This window comes from Aedes aegypti, chromosome 3 (assembly GCF_002204515.2).
Source record: "Aedes aegypti strain LVP_AGWG chromosome 3, AaegL5.0 Primary Assembly, whole genome shotgun sequence".
NCBI classification, from domain to species: domain Eukaryota; kingdom Metazoa; phylum Arthropoda; class Insecta; order Diptera; family Culicidae; genus Aedes; species Aedes aegypti.
In genome coordinates, this window is record NC_035109.1 from 294,557,307 (window position 1) to 294,576,391 (window position 19,085).

At 36.5% G+C, this 19,085-nt stretch overlaps 1 protein-coding gene across 8 annotated transcripts in view; it reads right to left on the minus strand.

The window, feature by feature from the left end:
• The window catches only part of LOC5574293 (LIM domain-binding protein 2), a 77,825-nt gene extending 59,519 nt beyond the window's left edge, over positions 1-18,306 (minus strand). The window contains exon 1 of one of the 8 annotated variants that reach the window (XM_021853920.1): positions 17,605-18,306. The gene's annotated coding sequence lies outside the window, so the exon portion shown is untranslated. Of the gene's footprint in view, positions 1-2,418; positions 2,484-2,583; positions 2,943-17,604 lie in introns of those variants that run through there. The other 7 variants (XM_021853927.1, XM_021853925.1, XM_021853921.1 and 4 more) reach the window with 7 other exon arrangements.
• Between the last annotated feature and the right edge of the window lie 779 nt (positions 18,307-19,085).

A 19,085-nucleotide genomic window follows, 5' to 3' on the forward strand; every position in this document is an offset into this window, starting at 1 on the left:
CAACCATCTGTTCGGATGTATTCCGGTGGGTCACTGGCCCAATTTGGATAAAAAATACCCCAACTTCCTTTTCAATCAACTTCTACCCAACTAATCGATATAAATCCTCTATTTCAATTTGTTTTTATAATTTAAACTACGGACGTCATGTGACAACTTAATTAGACAATGGTACCAGCTTGGCTTCGGTTATTTTTACGATTTTGTATGAGGCCTTCATGGAACAGGCTCAAAACTTCAATATCTTAATTTTGATATTATAAATGATTGAAATAGACTTCAATCCGTCGACTCAATGACATTTCAATTTAGGGAGACTTACGGCTTCGGCACCATTCGACTATTATCGGCAACCAAATTTCAAACGCCAAATACACAGTATTTTTCTATCAAAACACATCAGTGGAAACATTCAGATGATTCTTTGTTCTGCCTGCTTCCCGCTGGCAAGATTTCCGAGATTAAACAAACGATATCGCCGGAGATGTCCTAATTTTCAAATTAGCACGCCTCAAAATGCGACTGATTTGGAGCTGCCGAAAAGATTCACCAGCAGTTGTTATGGGAAAGTTGCTGAAGAGAATGAGGCTGACGACAATAGTCACACTGACAAGGTATGTTCGCAGTGTTGTTAAAACGTTTCCAAAAGCATTTTGTCAAGTCTGTCGGTGTGAATCGATAGAGGATTGAGCAACACATAAATGTAAATAGACAAACACGGAATTTGTCTGCTGATGTCCGAGAAAATAACAAAAGAAGCACGGCATCGGCTTAAGCTGCCGTGAATACGTAAGTTCCCCTACATAATGACAGCTCATCGCGAAGTAAAATTTGCCGAGGGGTGATTCAAAAGTGATTTCCATACTAATTTCATGTTTTAAAAATAATTCCAGATCACGAAAATTTTTGAAATTTTGGATTCTAGTTCAATTTTAAAAGCAGATTCAGAATATGTAAGAAATTGGATAACACTAAGCAAGCCCATCCCCTGACTTTTCCTGACTTTCCAAGTCAAAAATTGTATTCCCTGACTTTCCAGGTTTTTTCAGGAAGTCGACACCAGTGTCTGGAGTAACGCATACAAAGTCGTTATAGGTAAGGTTATAGGCCCGTCATGCCAGCTTGTCTGGACTGAAGGTGACCACCGTTCAACAAAAGTCCCAGCACCGAGCTTGTAGAAGCGGCGCAGCACTTAAAACCAAAGAACGCCTCTCGTCCAGATGGAATACAGAAGATGGCATTGAAAGCTGTTATCCTAGCATATCCGAACACGTTAATGAAGATACTTCAGATATGTCTTGACGAAGGCAACTTTCCAGAAACGTTGAAATGCATGTATCTGGTGTTACTGCGGCATAGTGGTGAGAAGGCGTCGAAGAAGTAGTGAAATTGAGATTCGTTGATTGGTTACTTTATACGTGAATAATGCATTGGATAAAGCCATCTCGGAGGCCTTCGACGAAGCGTTACACAGAGTGTTTAGAGTCCGCGGTTACAAAGCAAAGCGTCATGTCCTCACTGAGACAGAGCCTGCTTCTCAGCTTAGTGCTCAATGCGCATTTCCACAGTTATTAGCTGAGAGCTTTCTTTGCCAAACTTGTCATTTTCACATTCGTATATCGTGTGGCAGGTACGAATACTTTATGCCTAGGGAAGTCAAGGAAACTTCCATTACGAAAAGACCTTAGACCATCCAGGATTCGAACCCAGACACTCAGCTAAGGAAGCCATGAGATTTAGAAATTTTGTAATTACCATACAAAGTTCGTACGAAACGCGTAAATTACTGAGACATACACACTTATATCAAACAGCCGATCTGAGCAGTGCAAATCTCGGTTAAAGTTCATTTGCTGGTATCTCAGCCAAAGTGACGTTTGTTGTCAGCGGTACCTAAAGGTGCTGCTTTAAACAAACTTGATTTTTGCTGTCATATCAGTTAAAATTCAATCGCTGACCGCTCGGCTGTACGGATCTTGGAAAAAGAATGAAGATTGACCGAGCTTAGCTGAGTGTATATAATGCACATAATTAGAGCGTGTAATATCATGGATATTTACATGATATGCCATGTAATCCAGCAGGATCCTGTGTGATTACATGACATATAACACATATTTACATGATTTCATACTTAAATTTATAGAACTTCATGTTTACATCGCATAAATGAAGTTTACATGACGTGCAATTTTCTTTACTTTTAACAGTGGTAGGATAAGTTTGGTCAAAGTTCAGGTTTTTTATGTAAGGAGTGGGGCTAGGGTTGAACTCATGGCTTTTTTTGCATAGTAAGCAGAAGCGATTGCAATTAGACCACCGACTCTCATACGTAGGTTATCATAGGATTCCACTATAAAACGCGCAAAATGACGATTCATTTAAAAATTATGCTTTACTCTACCATATTTTACCAACCCTCAAAAATGATCGGTATAAAACACGGATCCTACTCCAGTTTCTCACAGACCTTTTCAATCACTTGCAACGGTCGAAGACCCACCGTGTTCTCTTGATACTCTTCTGACACTACCACTACCTTTGTATGTGCTGTTTGCGTGTGTTTTGCAAAAGGAGTCTCACTTTTTTCCCTAGCAGCACCGATCGTCGTCCTTCCGATCCGATATTATCACCTATTGCCCCTGCTTCACTTCTGGTTCTGCTTGTTCTTCGGTTTGTGGTTCCTGTCATAAATAATCACCACACGCTGGATATATTGCATTCTTCACGCGGGACACTTTTCGTCGGGATTGCATTCGGGCAATGCGATAATTATTGTTGTGTGCTTTACATGAATATCACGGTCACAACTAGCTAGGCCGACGTGACGATTAAGACGTCGACTATGACGCGGAGTTCATCGATGATGATGGTTGATAAAGTGGAGTAGAGAGCGTATAATAGCTACACTGCGGCCGCGGTTGAGTCGAGCAAGTGAAGAGTAGAGTAGAGATCTTTCAGTTCACAGTACAACACACTGCGTAGGGTAGATGTATTAGTATTCGCCACTTCAAGCAAACGTATTTTTCTAAAATCAGTCAATAATATTCTGTATCTACTGTCAATAAGTTAAAAAAGCTTTCAATTCATGTTTACTAGGAAAAATATGAGAACTGATCACAAACTTCGTTTTCGTATTCAAAATAGAGGTAGCGAATTCCTGCACCAGTATTAGCCATATTTCGGTTCTTGAACACTTGTTCGATGTTTATTGCGTTTATCGAGTTATATCGCGAATCCGGTTAGGCGTGAATATATCTCGCGTAACAATTCAAAAGGGCCAATCCTCAGATCGTTGACTCTGAGAAAATTCGAGTTGAATATTGTTCACCACATTTTCAATTCCTATTTATCAGTGTTCAAGTCAATCAGTGTGATTTCTTGCTCGTTGAGTGACGATTTACTATTACTACACGCTAATAATCGATTTTATTCGGAAAACTGACAAAAATGTGGAAAAAAGGATGAGGTTAAATGCTTGGTCCATTTTCGATTTTCAACAAGGCATGGGCCTTTTTTATTGGCCAAATTGAATTTTTTTAGATTGCTTGGCCCAAGGCTAGGCCTTTTCGGTTTTCAATGAATGAACAAGAGAGAGTCATTGGCCTCTCACCATGCTAAGGCCAATGACAGTTTGCGAAATTTTCCAATTGTAGGACCTCTTGATGGAGCGAGAATCGATCATTGGCCTTTTCGAGTGGGGGCCAATGCATGATTTGAAAAAATGCGGTTATTGGTCGTTTTGAAAATCGAGTTTATTACGGTAAGTTTTATGATTATGTTGACAATGTTTGCATAGTTTGTGGGTGTTGGGAGATGCTATCGAATGGTATCAAAACCCGATTTGTTTACAATTTGATTATTGGCCCTTTAGAACTGTTACGCGAGATATCATAGATTGCATCACCAACCATGGGACACCTACATTGATTTCGTTTAAGGGTGGCGAATTTAGAAACACCATTGCGTTGCAATGGAGTAAAAATTTTAATCAAAATGTTTCGGGGCGACGAATACTGGTACTACGACGAATTACGGTACATCTACCCTGGACGAAACTGGCATCCAGCACCGCTACTGCTGCTTCTGCTGATGCTATTGAAGATGATAATTTCGAACAAGAGAAACATACACGCGTACGCAAACACCCAATCATGCTCTCTACTCTTGGCCGTTTGAAGGTTTTGTGTCTGCTGCTGCTGCTGATGCTTCTACATTTTTTTCCTCTTCACAATTTCTTTGGGGGTTTCCAACCAAATGTACTATATTCGGCTGCCGTGTTGCCGGGACTGCACTTCACAGGGTATTGAAATAGATCCAATGACGATCGAAATCTATCACACTAGTTCAAATATGATCTGAGTTTGTTTCAAGATTTCAAGTAGGAACCAATTGTTTGTTATGAACAAGTTTTTGAATATCTTTTGATAACAGAATTTTCAACGAAAAAGAAGATACTTTTTATCGGCTTTACGTCCCAACTGGCACAGAGCCTGTTTCTCAGCTTAGTGTTCCTATGAGCACTTCCACAGTTATTAACTGAGAGCTTTCTTAGTCAATTGACCTTTTTGGATGTGTATATCTACCCTATGCCCCGGGAGGTCAAGAAAAATTCCAACCCGAACAAATCCTCGGCCAGTGTGACTCGAGCCCAAGACCCTCAGCTTGGTATTGCTGAATAGCTGCATGTTTACCGCAACGGCTTCATCCTGGAAATTTTATAAGTATAAATTCAGAAATTACTCCAGGGAATCCTTTAAAAATTCTAATATATTTCTGTGTGAGACTTCTTCAAAAATTCAACCAACACTTGCTCCAAAGATTACTGTAAAACCACGTCCAGTAATATCTTAGGAATTCCTCCAAAATTCTTCAGAATTTTCATAAGATTTCAACCAGAAATTACTCTAAGGATACACTTTCAGGAATTCCTCCGGAAATTCTTTCAGAAGTTTTCTTAGCAAGATTAGTTTTCTAAGTAAGTAATTTATCCAGGAATGCCTCCTGTCAAGGAAATTTTGCAGAAGTTATTGTAAAAATATCGAAAACAATAAAAATCCAGGTAGTATTTCTAAACGATATTCTGAATCAATCTCTGAATCTTCAATATAACCTTCCAGTGAACTCTTGCAAGGAACTCCAAAGGAACTCGTGTACTCTTGATGAAGTTTTGGAGAATGCTCAAGATAAATTCCTAAGATTATCTAACTTATCGAATTCATGAATAATATCCTGCAGGATTTTCCGAACAAATTTCTTGAAAAACATCGAAAGGAATTCCTAAAGAAATGTGTGTGAGAATCAGAAGTTGAATTGTGAGAAAATTGAGAGTATCTCTCCAGGGTGTCCAATGGATGTCCATTGGATATTTATTTTCCAAAACCCGGATTTTCCCCGGATACCTGATTGTTTAGAACCTGCTGACCTCATGGTTCTGCGACTTCATATTGTTTGAACATTTTTAATAAAAAAAATCTGATACACATTTGATTCCTCTTTCGAGGTATTCGATTCCAAATTATGGATTATGATGCAATATTCTTAAATACAAGGTTCAGAACACTATTTCATGCTATAATTTGTATAATATTGGGAAATATTAACCCGTATAGGCCTGAGTGAAAGCATAAATACTAAAACCCTTACCACTCAGCGAATACTTAACGGATTCAAATTTTGTTTTGTCAGTATACTGGCCCACATATCCAGTTTCTAGAAGTGGCTGGAGGAACTGGGGAATATTCCTGTAGCCGGAGTTATTGCGGTGGGTTAATGGGTCAAGTCGGGTAGAAAAAGGTGATTTTTTGGGACATGCCAAGTTATCGTTATTTATTTCCTATGGTAATCATTTTAATTCGCATAAATCATTAGAACCTGATATTCAACATTATGAATGAATAGTTTTGCACCGTTTAGAGTGTACCAGATGCGGCCACACGGACTTAATGCCCTTAACAACCGGCTCTAGATTTGTTAGGTACTAACCGTTTCAAATATCTAAAAGTATAGATCGAACATAATAGTTCACTAAAATGCGTTCCCATAAGCTTGACACAGATGTTAAAATACAAAATATGCACTTTATCATAAATTTGAGTCATCCCGGGGACCCGAAAATGGTCATTTGTAGGATCAATCAAATGCAGTTGACATAATTATTCAATTTAATCGATTATCAGAAGGTTTACGCTGATGCGTTTTTCTTCAATCTCCTTGATATAGTGGCTACATTATAGCCGATTCTGGAAATTATCTGTGACTTGAAATTTGCTTACCTCCAGGGGCACAGAAGCACAGAACCCTTGTCACCCGACCTGACCCAGTGATCCATGAAATAATTCCGGCCACATGAACATATCCGAGATCCTTTGACCACTTTTAGAAACAAGTTATGTGTACGAGTACACTGACAAAAAATAATTGAAATCCGTTAAGTATGCGCTGAGCGGTGCGAGTTTTAGTATTCTTTCTTTCACTCAGGCCTATACGGGTTAACAATTGCTTTATAGTTCCATGAATATAGAATGAAACAGAGTATATTATTTGAATCCAATTACTAACTCTTAGAAGGAGGTCATAAATTCTCAATTTCCTTGCATTTCTATGTCAAATATTAAATAATACAGAACTAATCAAAAAGAAGTGCCCCTTTTTCGTTTTGTCATACAAAATATTCAAATATCGACTTAATCTGAGAAGAATTTTATGAAAAAATAAATAAAATTTTGAATATTTTGGTTGAAAAATCTAAAAGACCGACAATAAAGATGTTTTACGCAAACTTATACGAATAGTCAAAACTTATATTTTGCTGTAGTTACTCTTGGATCAACTTTTCGATCTATTCGATATATCAATTAAAATTTGGTGTCAAAAATCGCATTGGGGTTTTAGAATTCCATGAATGGTAGAAATAACCCATCGAAAGGGCCAAAATACGGACGATGCCATCCAAACACGAAAATTCATAGGAAATTCGTAGAAAATTTGAAATTTTATTTAAAAAAAATCTGCTCTGTGTATCTTAGTTCAGATGATTTTTCAACAAATTAGCGTTGTTCTCATGAAATTCTTGTATTGTGCAGCTTTCATTAGATCCAAAAAGAGATCTTTATGACAGAAACAAGGAAATTTCCTTGACTTCCTTGGACATAGAGTATCATCGTACCTGCCAAACGATATTACTTACTTTTGCTGGCTCTACGTCCTTCAAGACACGACTCGGTCCATGGCTGCTAACCTCCAATTCCTCGATCGCCCCACACTTCTAAGATCCTGCTCCACTTGGTCAAACCACCTAGCTCGTTGCGCTCTCCTTCGTCTTGTACCGGCCGGATTTGAGTTGAACACCATTTTTGCGGGATTGTTGTCCGGCATTCTCACAACGTGTCCCGCCCATCGTACCCTTCCAGCTTTGGCGACTTTCGTGATACTGGGTTCACCGTAGAGTTGCGCAAGCTCGTGGTTCATTCTTCTCCTCCATACGCCGTTCTCACATACTCCGCCGAAGATCGTCCTAAGCACCCGTCGTTCAAAAATTCCTAGCGCTTGCAGGTCCTCTTCGAGCATTGTCCACGTCTCATGCCCGTAGAGGACTACCGGTCTACCGATATACGATTGCGAAAATGGCTTTGGCAAAGAAAGCTCTCAGTTAATAACTGTGGAAGTGCTCATAAGAACACTAAGCTAAGAAGCAGGCTCTGTCCCAGAGTGGACCGTAATGCCAAGAAGAAGAACCATCGCAGGATTCCATTGAAGATTGTGCAAGGAATGTTGTCAAAAAATAAACAAAAATCTGACCAAGAATACCTAAAGACTTTGCCATTTACGCATTCATAAAAAACTCTCCATAAATTCATTAACCCGTATTGGCCTGGATGAAAGCAAAAATACTAAAACCGTCACCGCTGAGGGAATACTTGATGGATTCAAATATTTTTTTGTCAGTATACTGGCCCACACATCTAGTTCCTATAAGTGGCCAAGGAATCTCGGGAATGTTCCTGTGGTCGGAGATAAGGACTGTTCATTTTATAAAGTGGACACTTTGTTTATGCTATATCTTTTTTATTTATTGATAAAATCGAAATCGGTTTTCTGTGCATCGTTAAACTATTATTCTACAATGCTATGAAAATATAAGATCTTAGAAAATGCTTCTGGTTGAAGAGCTAAATAGTTTTTCCAAAAACTCCTAAGAAAAGCTGTTTGTCAAAGTTTAACATTATTTTTCGCAAAACAAAAATCCTAATTTTTATGAATATATTGTATGTTTACTGAAGGTATAGCTTTATAAAAATCAAATATATTCCACCATTCTCTGATATTAGGTAATTTTAGTGATTTTCCCATTTATGACTAAATTTGCTGATACACCATCCTTTCACTCCCAGCAAAAGAAAAAAGTAAAAAACGTGTTCAAAACTGGTTTGGTTTACTAAAGAAACTATATTTGTACAAACGAGAGCTAATTCGTGCTTTTAAACCATAGTCTTAAGTACAAATTTTACTGTTTATGGTAGTTTTACTAAAAAGTCTCAAAATCGTGTACGCATATTTATCGATGTACAACAAATTGTAAATGGTTTTCTCCGAATATTTCAATTGGTAATCTCAGAATAACATATTATGAAAATAATGTGTGGAAAATAAAATCGATTTTATTACAGCAGTGTTGCCAATTTTGATGATTGTCAATGTACTATAAAAGGTCTTCAAAAAATAAAGCAATTGTGTTTCTATTGCGCTTTAAATGTGACGTGGGGACTTAATAAGTAACTCTATAAAGGCGTAAGTTATGTTTCATATTAATACTATATTAGGACTTCCGTCCGGGCGTACTTTTAACCAAAAAATTCTACTCATATCAGTTCCCTTCAAATTTAAAATAGTTTTCTCTAAAAAAATAGGAGAAAATGATTTTATTATATCTGTAGAACTGTTGTTCCAGAAATAACTGGATTTTTTCAATCAGGCTTCTGATTGATGATGCTTTCGAATAACAAGCCTTTTTTGAAAATAAGAATTATAAATTGTCGAATTTTCCAGCCAATTTCTAACAATCATTGACTTTGACAACCTCCAAAAATCGACCGTTCTAATTGTTGTTCCATATTCGTGTGAAATTTAATTATTTTGGAGAATTTTTATCATCACAACAATATACAATACTATTTGAACGATGTGTAGAAAACCGATTGAAATTTCATTCATAAATTAAAAAGATACAGCATGCACAAGGTGTCCACTTTATAAAATGAACAGTCCTTATTCTGGTGAGTCACTGTATCAGGTCGGGTAAAAAAGGGCTAGTTTCGGGACTCGCCAAGTTGTCTTTATTTATTTGCAATGGCAATCATTTTAATTTGCATAAACCATTAAGATCTGATATTCAACATTATAAATGAAGAGGTAAGCACCGTTTATAATATAATATGTTTAGCTACAGATTGGCCACTTTGTTGTAAATTTGAAGCATGCTGGGGACCCAAAATGGTTATTTCAAAGATCAAATGCAGGACACAAGGTTATGCAATTCAAGCGTTTCTCAGAAGGTTTACGCCGATGTGCTTAACATTTTTAGCCAGAAATTCACAAGATAATCAAGAAATTGGTAACGATAATTAGCAATTTACAATTATTGTAAAAAAAGCTGCCACAGATGTATTCTTGAAATCAACGATTTTTTGGCCAAACATATACCAGAAACCGTTAACTATTTCTCTAGCACTCAATCCATTGACAAAATTCTCTGGTGCATATTCCCAGTGCGTCCTCAATTTCCCGGGTATTTCCTGTATTTCTCCCGGTCATTTGCAATGCCCGGGTTTTTACCGCTTTTCCCGGATGAATGGACACCCTGTCTCGCTTATCTGTAAAAAAATATGATCCATAACACATCATGAGAGTTTTTTTATCGGCTACTGCTACAGCTCTGATAATATTGGGGGGATAACAATGCATGGTAAAACCCATCTAAACAAGCTCCAAACCTGAAGGGCAAATGACATTTGGAGAATACATGCAAATTTTAATTGACAAGTTACTCCAGAAACGTTGTAATAATTTTCGGAGCGATCTTCGATGAAATACTACAGAAATTCGTAAAAAAAATATTTGTTGGAACTTCATAAGGAACCCTGGATGGATTCTCATAGGGTTTCCTGAAAAATCCCTAAACGAATTTCGTGAGAACTTCTGGAAGAAATCTTCGTGGATTTTCTTGGAAGAACTCCTCCAGAAATCTGTAGAAAAACTGTCTATAGTAACAACTGTAGAATTAGTGCAACAATTACTGGAAAAATCTCTGGAGGAAATCCTGGGGGATAAGCCCTGGAAAATTGTTCAGTGTAGTCCATGGGTATATAACAGAAGGCAGTAGCGTTATAATGCTCAAGGATTTCCTTTAAGGCAGAAGTTCTTGCAGCTATTTCTACTGAACTTCGAAAAAGGGCCAACGATCAAATTGTAAATAAATTTGATTATGATACTATTCAATAGCTATTCCTGCTTAAAACGACCAATCATCGGATCTCTCTCCATCATGAGGGCCTACGATCCAAAAAGTTCTCAAACTGCCATTGGTCTGTATAATCAAAAAGGGCTAAGCCTTAGGCAAATGTACGCTAACAAAAAGCAAGTTGGAAATTGTGGTGAACAAGATTCAAATCGAATTCTCTAAAATCAAACGATCTAAGGATTGATCCTTTAGAATTGCGAGAAGAACTAATCAATTCTAGCTTGCCGAAAAACACCCATGACAAAGTGCACAAAGCTACCGAAAATACAACAAATAGGGGAACTTACGTATTCTCGGCAGCTTAAGCCGATGCCGTGCTTCTTTTGTAATTTTCTCGGACATCAGCAGACAAATTCCGTGTTTGTCTATTTACATTTATGCGTTGCTCAATCCTCTATCGATTCACACAGACAGACTTATCAAAATGCTTTTGGAAACGTTTTTACAACGCTGCGAACATCCCTTGTCAGTGCGACTATTGTCGGAAGCCTCACTCTTTTCGGCAACTTTCCCATAACAACTGCCGGTGAATCTCTTTGGCAGTCTCGGAAATCTCGCCAGCGGGAAGCGGATAGAACAAAGAATCATCTGAATTCCCTACGTCAGGATTTTTTAAAGAATTCTTCGACACTTCCCACAGCAATCAGCAAGAATGGTTATTTATTATATGTATTTCATGAACGATATAAACCAACAAGTACAGTATTGGACAAAACATTTACAATTTTCCTATTTTCCTTACAATATGATCAACTTTGGTAAGCTAGATCTCAGTTGTTTATGGACCGATTTGAATGAAATTTTCACAGAACATCATACATCACTTGAATTTTACCATATATTTTTAAATAATTCTTCCAATCACGAGTTTAAAAGTAATAAGGATTTTTTTCTAAAGTGACGACGAAAAATATAAAACTATTCATCTGAAAATCTAATAGGCTTACACAAAAACTGTTTTCAGCAAACTTGTTCATCTCGTTAAAATCTACAACTTTGCTGAAGATACCATCTTGTTTTGGAGATCATAAATTTAGTTTGTAACGGTATTTTCTACATTCCCGAATATTCTTCATATAAGAAAGCAAACTTACAAAAAAATCGATAAAATTGATATATCATTCAAATAATTCTGTAATATGTTTTAGACTTCCACAATTTGAAATAGTCACAATCATGTTAGTTCAGTACTAGTTTGGAAAATACCGACTGTAGTATTTGTATTAACAAATTCAATGGAATAATTCTGAACACGGCATCAGATTAAGCGATCCCAAATCTACTAGAGACACATATTTTGATCCTTGAGACACGCAAAAATGTAATTTTTGCTACGCTGTGTAACCTATTATAAAGAGAATCATGTGATGTGATCAAATGATAAGGACTTTTCCCAAATTAGAATTCGTGAGAAATATTCATCGCATTATTTTGTCAGCGAGAAAAGCTTTCTGCATTTGGGCGTTTTCGCAGTTTGCTCTGATGCGTGAAAAAATTACATCATATTGGATTTTGAGGGTCCTCAAATCTATTTAATATAGCTTAAACGATTATTTCAATAACAAACAGGTATAATTTTGAAATGTGATCAATTTGAATTCAATTGACTTCTGAAGTTTCGGTAAATAGGAAAACACCTGTCTTGATCTGTTATTAATTCAATATAACCCACATGAAAGTACACATTGCATGTATTTCATTCAATATACCGTTTTGATTCATATTACGGACAGCTTCAAATTCCGGACACTCTCGTTTGTATGGGAAACATTTCACACGAAATGTTTCAATTTTCGCCGTCCAAAAGTTCTCATTTTCGAGGCTCGTTTTATTAGGTTTTTTCCATAAATATCATTGCAAATTTATAATGCCCAACTACCTTAGACGTCTCTTAAGTGGTTGAACGAATTCAATTGTGATTTGACTGTTCCATTAATGATTATCATGAGCTGTCCGTAATTCGAGTCAAAGCGTCCGGAATATGAGGCAAAAGTGAGGGAGCGTCCGGAATAAGAATCATGAAAAAGCCACACGTTTTGATTTACCGTTTTGATTCATATTACGGACAGCTTCAAATTCCGGACACTCTACTTTGTATGGGAAACATTTCACGCGAAATGTTTCAATTTTTGCTGTTCAAAAGTTCTCAATTTCAAGGCTTGTTTTAGTAAACTTTTTCCATAAATATCTTTGAAAATTTATAATGCCCAACTACCTTAGATGTCTCTTTGGTGGTTTAAAGATTTCGATTGATGATTTGACTGTTCCATTAATGATTATCATGAGCTGTCCGGAATTCGATTCAAAGTGTCCGGAATATGAGGCAAAAGTGTGGAAGCGTCCGGAATAAGAATCATGAATAGGCCACACATTTTCATTTATTCAAAATTATTGAAGTTGCGGAAGCATATTCTTCACTGACCGTTCGAAAGTAAAGGGCTCCCGACGCTCGATAACGCTAAGGAATCATACAGAATGATTTATTTTGTATGGTCCAAGCTGGGTTATACTTCACTGAGGCCTTAAGTGTCCGTAATATGAATCAAAATGGTAATTTATGAAATATATTTTTTTGATTTTATTTGAATTATTTTATATTTAAATCAGCATTACGTCAGTATTCTTCATAGTCCAGTACAAATATGCCGAGCTTGAAAAGCAGGCAACTTGCTGTCAACTACAAAAAATCGAATCGAAAAACTGAGACCCAGCTTGTTGCTTGCATACCTGCTGCAAACATTGTTCAATACAAACAACAAATCTCGATTCAACAAATTCGAGCAAAATTAATCCTTACAAAATTTGAACCCAACTTAAATATTTAAATAAGTTTTTGGTTTTCCAAGAATCAAAATTTTATTTGCAAAGCGTAATATGTAGGAAGCTCGAATTTCATTTTCATCAGTTTATCCGAAATAAAAGTTGTACAAGAACTCGAAGAAATGTGTTCAAATATATGTTCAAGGTAGTTTTTTTTTTCCAAACTGTAAGCAAGTTTTGATCATTAAGTTCATTGATGCTAGACTAATATGTATTCAAATCTCAATCAGTGAGCCCCGGCAGCGCTTGAAATCAAAAATGACAATGGGAGTACCAAACTCGTCAAGCGCGAAACGGCACGATAAACAAAATGAATAATTATAATAATGAATTGACAATATACGTTTCATAATTTCACGCGAAATTTCTCACGCTTATGCAGTAATAAACGTTCAAACTGTCATGCCAAGAACTTAAAAATTGGTTGGAAAATAACAAACTTATGCAGACTTCATTGAAGTTCATATTTCATAACACGAAAATTCATCTTCAAATCGCTTGCGCCACCTCTAAATCTTAATAGTTTTCGCTCAAAATTTGAGGGTTTCCATTTGATGTGATTTGAATTCAGAAAAGCACACGAATTTTCGGTTTTGAATCTCGGTTTCCAGTTTAAACCGAGATTCAGCTAACAAATGGTCCGGTTGCTTTGCAACGAAGCACGATTAACTGATACTCGGCATTTATTTCCTGAGATTCCAGGATTTTTTTTTTTTTTTTTGCCGAATACTTGGCTGTGAAAATTTTGCTTAAAAGTAACCGAGATTCGGCATTTAATTGTGTAGGATAGAAGTTTTCATTAGGCATTCACCCAGACATTTATTCAACGATGTTTCAATTTTTATTTAAATTCTTTGTGACATAAATACAAGTATTACTGCATATATTACTATATGTAGATATTTTTAATGATTTTCTTCCGAAGTTTCAACAGATTAACTTCAATCAAAACATTTTTTTTGGTAAAGTTTCAATAGATATACTTTACCAAAAAATTTATTCAGATTTTATTGCGAAGATTTCTTCTGGAGTTCATTGAGTGATTCAGACCAGAGTTGCTCGCTATCAAGACTTAAAATTTGCTGATTTCGACTGGCTGACTGCGATACAACTCAGATCAACCTGTATGTATACCATCAACATCATGCTGGTTATTCCATCACCAGTGCACTGATGGTGATAGAACATGGATATCACTGAAAGGTTAAGTTGGGTCTTAAATTAAGTTTAAAAAAACGGCAACTTATCAGTACGATATTTTTGGCAGTACTGTGGATGGATGGCTTGGATAATTACCACGTGATCCTTGACGTGATCACTCATTCTGCAGTGATTATGGTATAGAGGGCGGTGTCGCTTTACTGCTGTTGGTTGTCAATCAAAATGATATCGATAGTTTTAGTCCATCAGCCATCAGTGATATGACTGATATTGTGCAACTCTGATTCAGATTAGGAAATTGTACTGAAATCATATTCAAGATACCTACCATCAAAAATGTAAACTGGATTATTTTGGGGATAACCCTAGAAAATATTGCACCAGGAATAAGAATTATTCTTCCAATGATTATTTTAGAAATTCCTCAAGAGTTCCCGAATCCTCCAGGAATTCATCCTGTGATTTTTAGATTGATTTCCCGCGGATTTCTTAGGATTTTGACTTTGTGCAAAATTGTCTATCAAGATTTTAACTAGCAATTTCGTTAAACTTCCTTAGTCCCTGGCTAAAAGATACAAATTATGACTAAGGGGGGTTTTCGACCCAAAACAGTTTGCAGAAATCAGTGTGTTGATCAATTGCAGTTCTGCTGAACAATTGAAAGACACACAAAAACTCAAGGAATGTTGGTGACGCTATTGTGAAGATGATTTGATTTTTAAGATCTTCTCAGTGTTAAACTTGTCTTTTAGATAAAAACCACTTATTTAAACTAATAATAAGACACACAAAAACTCCAGGAATATTGGTGGCGCTATTTTGAAGATGATTTGATTTTTAAGATCTTTTCAGTGTTAAACTTGTCTTTTAGATGAAAACAACTTTTTTAAACTAGTAAAGTTTGTCAGACTTTACTTTATAAATCTCTCAAATTCATTGCGCAATTTTTAAAGAAATTGTGCCGGAAGTTCCGGAAATGTATTCGTACACTTTCGTCAGGAATTCTTTAAGGATTCCATGACAATTCCTACAGCAATCAATTCAGGAATTTTTTCAAGAATTCGACTAGGAATTTTACAAAGGACACCTCCAAACATTGTTTCCAATACCCAGAGAATTTATTCCAAAGATTTCTTAGAGTATTTCTTTCGGAACAACTCTATGGACTCTTCAGGAATTCGTTGTTTTATCAGAAATATCCCATAAGAGTTCTTTCTGGGATTCCTCTATGCAATAGGCAAGAATTTGTCATACAATTTTCAATCCTTGCAGGCCTGCCTTGTTTTTACAGGCATCCTTTCTCGGATTCTGTCAGTACTTACTTTAGGCAATACTGCAAGGAATTCTTACGTCAGCGATGCATACAAAAATTTCTTCTGATACTCCTGAGAGATTCGAAAAAATTTCGCGGATATATGCCCAAAAACAAAATGATTGACGACTAAATTTATATGATTTTTAATGTTTTGTCATATTCTGGACACATGAGGCAAATGCATTTGATAGGCATAAATTAGCAGATATTTGTGAAAATTTCAATTCCTTCGCAAATCTCAACTGTCACCTGTTATGTGTGCCGATAACAATGTTGATTTAATTAGTTTTAGTAATTGTAATTTATTTAGTTACAACGATACCCTGACAGTTTAACGATTTTTCAGGTCAAGGAAAATGTAAGTATGGAACAACATTTTGATTCAAATGCCAAACACTGTTTTCATTCTGTCTCATATTCCAGACACCTTGATTCAAATTCCGAACAGCACAAATAAATCAAGCCTAATTTTTCAAATCGGCGTATCTAACATTTGGATGGATTCGAGAAAAATGCGATGCAATATATTGTAAAGCATTTTAAATCCTATTTAAAATGTTTTGCATTTTTTCTATTGTTGTGTCTTCTACAAGTTGAAAAAAAGAACACTGTTTCTAACCACTATTAAACAATTACGATTCGTTTTGAATTAGATTGAAAAACTGGTGAAATTATCGAATAAACCCTTTTGCTTTGTGCTGCTCACATACACCATGATGATTCGTCGATACCATACCTTGATTGATACATACACCTTGCTTAATGCGTCGGTTTGACAGTTCATTTTTCACATGCGTCACGTCATATACACCAGTATTGTTTTGAAGTTGCACATACACCGATTTGCAAATTCCCTTAAAACCTAATAGAGTTCGTTAATTCGACAGTTTCTACGTTCAACTACAACGAACATTGGTTTGCGAATGTTTCTAATTTCAACTCGACTAACAGGAGCACCGGACGGAGCTGTGAGTAACAAAAGTAGATGGAGAACAGTTCTTGTGAGAAATTTGGTAAGAAACATTGTCTAGAACTGAATACTGATGATGTTCCACATCAGTTTGCCGACGCGTCAGCTAGCTACAATTGTAGGAATCCGAATTTCTCGATTTCCAACATGTTTAGTGATTCGGAAACGGTATGACGTATCTGCTGATTCAAATGTTATGTTTTGATTCGGAATATAGGTCGCTTTACTATGAGCATATGTACGGTGTATGTGCTAGCATGAAAATGTTGACAGTTGAGTCGCTTTACAAACACAGGGTGTATGTAGCCAAATTAAAAACACTGAGTAAAGTGCACATAGGGCAGAATTAAAATTTATTTTCAAAAATCGAAAAATGGTTTTAGGAATACTTTTGTTGGCTCAATATGTAGATTATGAGTTTGTCAAGCCCATGCAAAGCAAATCTCGGTTTGTTTATTTTTGCAGATACGTCGGATTGAAGAATTATGCTTGAAATGGTATGTACTAAATTTTATTCATTTTTTCTTCGTTTTTAAAACAAATATTGATACCCAATGCTTGCTATAGTATAGTACAATGTAGTAAACACTGAATAAATTATGTTGTGTAGAGTATAATCTACCAAAATTTATATTTGTTTTTTATTAGTTACACGCAAACCCAGTGGATTAATCTTTTGTCTGGTCAAGGAAAAATAAATTGAAAAATAACAAGGAAACTTGGAAAACTAAGTATTTTACAAACAAACAATGAGAGTATAACAAAATCGATTCCAACACCAATATAACGTGAAACAAAACAATGTAAAATATATCTTACCACTTGGCAGCATTGATTTTACGATGAAAACGACTCAGCACCCGAGTAAACACCTTGCCGACGAAACGTCTCTCATTTTTGATAACAGTTACTCCCAAATCCAAGTTGCAAACACGGCAACACTGTCGAGGGGGCTGCTCGCGTATGAAGCTTTTTTCACCGATTGCATCAATACACTTGCACACGCAATTACGCCACTTTTCACGCACACTCCCACAAGTGGAAAACACACAAAAAAAAGATCGGCCACACGAACTCAGTACGCAAGAACGAGAGAGCACGAGAAGCAACACAGAAAACACTTGCGCGAGAAGAGACAGGCAGATCACCAGCAGAACGAAAAAAAAAACGCTCCCGGGAAGTTTTTTCGCGTCCGGACTCCGAGAGGCTTTTTCAGTCTTCCCAGTGGTAGGAAGAAAAAAAATGGTTCCAACCTTCCGGCGGATCAATTTCCCAGTCAGATTTCGGCTACTTCCGTCACCGGGACGCACTGTTTTCCTTCACCAAAAACAACACCAGTGCTTAACGTGCGCGTACGTGACTCCAGACGCCATCAGAAACACTTTTTTCACGAATAAACCTCGCACAACACTTTCGCTCGTTATCCGTCGTGACTTTGGCGGACGGCCATTTTAAAATAATGTACGACTTTGACCGAAAAGAGAGAAGCCAACAACAAGAAACAAGACGACGACGGACGATGTGTTTGCAGGAAAATAATAAACGGTTGCTGGTCTTTTCCGACCAACGGGAAATCGTATGCTTGGCGTTCTAATCGATCGCGCTTAATTTTCTTGCTATCACGTTCTCGCAGCTGCATCAAGTCTCTCGCGTCTCGCGTTTTTGATGGAAACGTCAGTCATCGGTAAAGAAGAATTGATTTTTGACACATTGAGGATCGAAATGGAAAACGAAACTGCATCTACCGAGGGACCCGTTCAGGAGGCTTTCACGGTAGTTTGCGAATACCCTTTAATGGGTAAAAATTCACCCATTTCCGCTAGAAGTGCCTCTCCACATTTAAAGAGTAAACACGGTTTACTCTTTAACGGGTAAAAGCGGTTTCTGTCAATGAATGGGTATTTTTTTACCCTTTTTGTAAATCTCTCTCACGGCATAAAAAGGGTAAAAATTTACCCTTTTTGGCATAAATAGGGTAAAAAATTACCCTTTTTGCGATTAATAGATATAAATAATTATAACCTCAAATTATAACTTATGAAATAAATAAATATTTGAATTAAAATAATAGTTTTTATTAATACAATTAATCGTTTTATACGCTTGATAAATGTATAAAGATATTTATACTGTTTCTGCACCAACAGTTACTTCCTTTCGATGGTCGCTGGTAGTAGATCATGTCAGCTACAGGCACGGTGGCAGGAACAACGAGACAACCTGAAAATTATGCGTATTTCAAGATTATTATCAGTTAATATGTATAAAGGTGTTTAAGTTCACAACTTACCACTTCATTG